Raw genomic sequence first — 7,368 nt, forward strand, 5'->3', positions numbered from 1 at the left:
GGTCACACCGCGCACTGCTCCAGCCCACACTAGTCACACCGCGCAATGCTCCAGCCCACACTGTCACACTGCGCACTGCTCCAGCCCGCACTGGTCACACCGCGCACCGCTCCAGCCCACACTGGTCACACCGTGCACCGCTCCAGCCCACACTGGTCATACCGCGCACCACTCCAGCCCACACTGGTCACACCGCGCACAGCGCACCGTTCCAGCCCAGACTGGTCACACCACGCACTGCTCCAGCCCACACTGGTCACACCGTGCACCACTCCAGCCCACACTGGTCACACCGCGCACTGCTCCAGCCCACACTGGTCACACCGCTCCAGCCCACACTGGTCACACCGTGCACCGCTCCAGCCCACACTGGTCACACCGCGCACTGCTCCAGCCCGCACTGGTCACACCGTGCACTGCTCCAGCCTGCACTGGTCACACCGCGCACCGCTCCAGCCCGCACTGGTCACACCGCGCACTGCTCCAGCCCGCAGTGGTCACACCGTGCACCGCTCCAGCCCACACTGGTCACACCGCGCACCGCACCAGCCCGCACTGTGCTCCACGCATTGCTCCCGCCCACACTGGTCACACCGCGTACTGCTCCAGACAACATTGGTCACACCGTGCACTGCACCATGCACTGCTCCAGCCCACACTGGTCACACCACGCACTGCTCCAGCCCACACTAGTCACACCGCGCACTGCACCAGCCCGCACTGTGCACCGCGCACTGCTCCAGCCCACACTGGTCACAATGCTCCCGCCCACAATTGTCACACCGCGCACTGCTCCAGCCCACACTGGTCAGACCGCGCACCGCTCCAGCCCAGACTGGTCACACCGCGCACCGATCCTGCCCACACTGGTCTCACCGTGCTCTGCTCCAGCCCACACTGGTCACACCGCGCACTGCTCCAGCCCACACTGGTCACACCGCGCACCGCTCCAGCCCACACTGGTCACACCACTCACCGCTCCAGCCCACACTGGTCAAACCACACACTGCTCCAGCCCACACTGTGCACCGTGCACCGCTCCAGCTCACACTGGTCAAACCGCGCACCGCTCCAGCCCACACTGGTCGCACCGCGCACCGCTCCAGCCCACACTGGTTACACCGCGCACCACTCCAGCCCACACTGGTCACACCGCGCACCGCTCCAGCCCACACTGGTCACACCACGCACCGCTCCAGCCTGGAGAATGGCACTTCAATGTGGATCCTTTGTAAGATTGGAAAATACCATGTTTCAGCATCTGGTTCCTGTACTACATGGGAACTCAACAACAACTTGTACCTTTATAGGACCTTTAACGTAGTAACAATGGCCCGCTGTGCCTCACAGGAGTGTAAAGCAGACAAAGATTGACCCCGAGCCACATGAGGACGAAGTACGGCAGGTGACCAAAAGCTCGGTCAAAGAGGGAGGTTTTGAGGAACGTCTTAAAGGAGGAAAGGGGGGCGGAGAGGTGGAGAGGTTTAGGGAGGGAATTCCAGAGCTCAGGCCCTCGGCAGCTGAAGGCACGGCCACAAATTTTGGAGCGATTAATATCGAGGAGGCGCAAGAGGCCAGAATTCTGTCTGTCCCTCCCTCTAAAAATTTGCATGTATGACCTATCATGTCTCTAACATGTCCTAAAGTGCCTCGCAGCCAATGAATGAGTCGTATAGTCAACCAAAGATTTCTGTTTTTACACAGCAGGTGATGAACTGTTCGGATGGGTTGGCAGGAAGGCTGCCTGAGACCAGGACACTGAACTCATTGAGAAGAACAGCTAGGTACTGCCATGGGGAAACAGTGGGATTTATATTCTCAGAGGGCGAGGTCAAAGGGGCAGAAGGGCCTTCTTCGATCAAACCATTATTTTATGCTTGTGTTGTGGTGCCACAGGCAATTCCCAGTTTGGCCATGCATTGGTCAGGTCCAATTGGTAATTCTGACATCCAGGGTCAGTGTAAACATGGTGCAATTACACAAGCCAGGTGACGGGAATGAAATAACTTGCATGGGCTTTCAACCCCACGAGCAGGCTGCAAAACTACGCTACACCCCGCTGTATCTGCGAGATTTAGTATCCGCTTTAAATGCAGATTTTGATTCCAGTTTCCTTCCTTCACCCCTTCTCCTGAGCCTTTCACTAATGTACAGTAATGTTGCACAGGCCAGCGGTCAGGGCCCGTTTCTGGCAGTGACCATGAGCAGCGAGATGACAAGGGTTGTCCTGTCTGCCATTGGGTTTCCTGATTGGCTGCTGGTGTACTTCCACTTTGCTCCCCATACCAATATATGGCACTCGCCCTTCCGCAACATGGGCCTGTGCTGTGGAGATGTTGAGCAGGCTCTTATTCATATACTTCCAGGAAGGGGGTCCAGACCAGATGGGCTCTTTCCAACTTGAGGCCAAAGCTGAAAATCACTCCGCACGATACTTTAACACGTCTTAAACATACGTCTCTCCAGTGAACTGAGCTGACAGCTGAAGCCGGTGTGGAACGATACACGGAGGGAGGTGTGGGACATCTCCTACAAGTGGTGGGACTGTGAGCGGTGTTAGACCTTTGCATCTGCCAGTCCTCTGTTACCTGCAGCATGTCATGTTCCTCTTCTATTCTGCCCTTACAGGTGATATGAAGCTTAGTCACCTTGTACATAGATCTGGAAACAAGAGAAACATTTATTGGAACAGATGGTGGAAAGCAGCCGTTGTTGTGCAGGCACTGGGCAAGAAACGAAATGACCAAGGATTATAAATGACCACATATTTACCCCCCGCCCCCCTCCAACCCCCGACCCCCCACAATTTCCCTTCTCTCTGTCTCCGGAAGTCACTGAATTCTCACTTGGGCTCCACAGGCAGTGCTCACCCAATGATACCCAGCCTCAGTGATCATTGTCCCTGTGCAGGTTCTGACCAAGTGTTGGCAGCCTATCTGTGGAGGACATCAGACCTATCGTGTCCACGCATCAATAACACACAGACTGCAGGAGAATGGTAATAACAGGTAATTACTGAACAGAGGGTATGCTAAAACTGAAAGTACAGAAGCCTGCTGCGGCTTTATATACAGGTGTGGCCACTGCTGGTACTGCAGTATAAAAGCAGTTCTCTGTTAAAGGTACATACACAACAATTCCTCCCCTTTTAGATAAACATTCATTTAACAATTGAATAATAACTAATTACAATTACAATTTTCTTTGTACTATATACATCAGCTGAAAGTAATCATTTATAAATTCAGTCTTTGAGGCGGCTTCCTGATCCTGTCTGGATAGCACCTTTCTCGAGTATCCTGTTCTTGCGGCGGAGTCGATTCTGGGTCATTGTCATTGGTTGGTTCATCAGCTTCCAATACCACTGATTCTGAGGTAGACGCAATCTGTACTTCGGGTTCATCACCAGGTGTGCCTGCTCGTGGTATGGGTTTGACTTGTTCCTGTGACTCTAGAATCTGGTCAGCATGGCGTCTCAGGATGCTCTCTCCAACGTCCACTGTGTACATTAGTGGTCCCTGCCATGTGCATATCGTTCCTGGCTGCCATTTTTCCATTCGGTAATTGCGGGCCAAGACTGGTTGCCCTATCTTGAAGTTCCTGGTTGGCTTTTCATTGATGTGCTGGAATTGCTTATTCTCAACCTCTCGTCTTATGTTTGGTTTGAGCAAGTCCAGGCAACATCTTAACCCGTGGTTAACGAACATCATGGCTGGAGTTTGGTTGGTGACTGCATGTGTCGCATTTTGGTAAGCAAACAAGAAATTATCCACCTTGTGTTGCAGTGGTAGGTTGTCGTTATACATCGCCTTTATTGCTTTTTTAAAGGTTTGAACAAACGTCTCAGCCAATCCATTTGAGGCTGGATGATATGGGGCGGATGGGTAATGCTTTACCCCATTATTCCTCAAAAACCTCCAGAAATCCTCGGACATAAGCTGTGGCCCATTGTCGGAGCAAATCTGTTCTGGCAAGACAGTCCTGGCGAAGATGGTCCGTTGGACTGCAACAGTTTTCTCCATGGTGGTGGAGGACATTTTGATGACCTCTGGCCATTTCGAATATGCATCCACGGCGATTAAAAACATTGAGTCCATAAATCGACCAGCAAAATCAATGTGTACCCGTTGCCATGGAGATGAGGGCCACTCCCATGGGTGTAGCGGGGCCTGTGGTGGAGCGTTTTGGACCTTCTGGCATCCTGTGCATCTCTTGGTCATTTCTTCGATTTCTTTATCGATTCCCGGCCACCACACAAACGCCTTGGCTACGCTCTTCATTTTCACCCCTCCCAGATAACCCTCATGAAGTTCATTGAGCACTCTTTTTCTCAACTTAGGTGGAATTACCACTCGGGTCCACACATCAAGGTCCCCCGGCACACTGACAGCTGTTCTCTCCTTGGCGAGAATGCTGGCAACAGTGAGTCGCCATGTGCTGGCCAACCCTTCACCGTTAAATCATAGACCCGAGAGAGTGTCGGGTCATTTCTGGTTTCCTTTTCTATACTTGAGTTTGTAACAGGTAGACATTCGACTATGGTTGAATGGAATATCTCAACAGGGTCCACTGCAGGTGCTTCCTCCACCATAGGCAGTGGCAGGCGCGACAGTCCATCAACGTTTCCATGCTGTTTCGTGCCCTTGTACTCTATGTCGTATTGATGAGCCCCTAGAAAAATGGACCATCTTTGCAGCCGTTGCGTCGTCATCACCGGAACGCCCTTCTTTTGGTTAAACATGGAGACAAGAGGCTGGTGATCAGTCAGTAAGGTGAATTTCTGCCCATGCAGATAGTGATTGAACTTCTTCACCCCCCACACCAGGCTAAGGGCCTCCCTGTCAATCTGGGCATAGTTACGCTCGGCTGAAGTTAACGAGCGTGACGCAAAGGCTATTGGCCTCTCTGAACCGTCAAGGAATTTGTGCGACAGCACCGCTCCAATTCCGTAGGGAGACGCATCACATGCCAACCTAATCGGTAGTGATGGATTGTAGTGGGCCAATACATCTTTTGCGGTGATTAGGCATTTACATTTCTGAAAGGCACGCTTACACTCATCACTCCATTTCCATGCTCCTCCAGTTTGCAGCAGGGCGTTCAGCGGGTGCAGAATTGTAGACAAGTTTGGCAAGAGCTTATGGTAGTAGTTCACCAGCCCGAGGAACGACCTCAGTTGTGACACATTTTCCGGTGCTGGAGCCTTGACTACTGCCTCAATCTTGTCTGGGGACTTATGTAACCCCTCTTCATCAATCACGTGACCACAATACGAGATTTGTTTCCTGAAAAACTCGCATTTGGGGTGGTTGGCTCGTAGCCCATATTCTTGCAATCTAGTGAGCACCTGCTCCAGGTTGGCAAGGTGTTCACTGTCATTTCCACCCGTAACCAGGATGTCGTCCAAATAACACTGGGTCCCCGGGATCCCTTGCAGGACTTGTTCCATCACCCTCTGCCAAATAGCCAGAGCTGATGCGACTCCGAATACCAGTCGGTTGTACTGGTAAAGGCCTTTGTGAGTGTTTATCGTGAGGTATTTCCTAGATGCTTCTTCTACCTCCATTTGTAGATACGCTTGGGCCAGATCAATCTTCGTAAAGCATTTCCCTCCAGATAGTGAGGCGAAAATATCTTCCATCCGTGGAAGTGGAAATTGTACTGTGTGAAGGACTGGGTTCACAGTTACCTTAAAGTCCCCACAGATGCGAACCTTCTTCAGTTCCCCAGGCCTGCTGCTCAATGACTTCTTCATTACAGGAACGATGGGTGTGGCCCACTCCCTCCAGTCCACCTTGGACAGCACACCCGAATGCTCCAGACTCTCCAGCTCTGCTTCGATGGCTGGGCGGATCGCATTCGGCCTTAAAAAATTTTGGGTTTGCTTTATCTTCCATTTTTATCGTTGCCGTTATGCCTTTTAGAGTCCCAAGTCCTTGCTGGAACACCTCTTTCACGTCAGTTAGAATTTTTGACAGTCGTCCAGGTGTGACGTCGTCATCCTTTTTGTCAGCCACAGTTAGCGCCTAAATGGAATGCCAATCCAATTGTATTTTTCGGATCCATTCACGTCCCAATAATGGTGGTCCTCCATCTTGTACTATATACAGATACAGTTCCTGTGTTTCCTTGTCGTTGTATTTAACAGGCACCCTTATTTTTCCTCTGGGGTAGACTTTTTGCCCCGTATATGTCTTCAGGACAATGGAAGTATCCTTCAAGGGAATGTGTGAGAATAGCCGCTCGTAGTCTCGTCGATTCATGACTGTTAGGGCTGATCCTGTGTCCAATTCCATCTTTACTTGGGACACTGCTATCATGTGGGTGACCCAAATGGTTCGGTGATCCTCCTTTGCGATCACGTTGTGTAACTTTAAACAATTAGTCTTCTGCTCCCAGAGTCATTATCACTCTTCTGATCTTCCGAACTACCGTCCGTCATCTTTTGTACTTTATTGTACTTTTCCTTAGTAGTTCTTTTAGTGTTGGTTTTCTTTCCTGACCTGCAGACTTGTGCTATGTGTCACAATTTTCCACATTGCCTGCATACTTTGTCCTTAAACCAGCAATCCTTCTGGTCATGGGTTGTTCTGCCACAGCGATAGCACTTTTCTGCTCCATATGCCATTTCATTAGCGCTATACTCTTGTGGTTTATGTTGTATTTCCGCAGCTCCCCGTGCTGCTGCTTCGCTGAAAGCCTTTTCTAGCGTAAGGTCCTTTTCCGAAAGTAGTCGTTTCTGGGATCCTTCACTCTGGAGCCCGCAGACAAACTTATCCCTTAAGGTATCTGCCAGTCCTGCTCCGAACTGGCAGTGTTTTGATAACTTGCATAGTTCCGTAAGATAGTCAGCATTACTCTCGTCTTTGTGCTGGTTTCGTTTATGGAACTTGAATCTTTCTGCTATCAGCAGCAGCGTAGGGTTTAGATGTTCTTGTAAGATATTGACAATCTCATCAAAACTTTTCTCCATTGGTTTAGCTGGGGTAATTAAATTCCGCAATAGGCCGTATGTTCTCGCACCCATCAAATTCAATAATACCGATGCCTTCTTTCCATCGGCCACCTCATTTGCCTTGCAGTACACTTCAATTCTTTCCACATACGTGGTCCAGTCTTCTACTTCGTTGTCAAAAGCAATGATGCTGCCACTCTTCGGCATCTTGGGTGGTTTAAAATGGCGCCTCCTGCGCTTTTCCTTCTTCCCCAATGGGTTAAAATGGCGCCTCCCGCGCTTTTCTTCTTCCCCCTGCTGCCAATGCTGCTCTTAGCGTTCTAACTCATAATGGCGGCGCCCCGCGGCTTTCTGCACGTCTCTCTTTTGTTAATTAATTTTTCTTCGACGTTGTCTGCTGAGCGTCTCTCAGT

At 50.7% G+C, this 7,368-nt stretch overlaps 1 pseudogene; it reads right to left on the reverse strand.

The window, feature by feature from the left end:
• The window catches only part of LOC147083877 (poly(ADP-ribose) glycohydrolase-like), a 32,698-nt pseudogene extending 25,536 nt beyond the window's left edge, over nucleotides 1-7,162 (reverse strand).
• Between the last annotated feature and the right edge of the window lie 206 nt (nucleotides 7,163-7,368).

This window comes from Somniosus microcephalus, unplaced genomic scaffold (genome assembly GCF_052327205.1).
Source record: "Somniosus microcephalus isolate GS21.2 unplaced genomic scaffold, FLI_Smic_1.0 scaffold33, whole genome shotgun sequence".
Classification (NCBI taxonomy): Eukaryota; Metazoa; Chordata; class Chondrichthyes; order Squaliformes; family Somniosidae; genus Somniosus; species Somniosus microcephalus.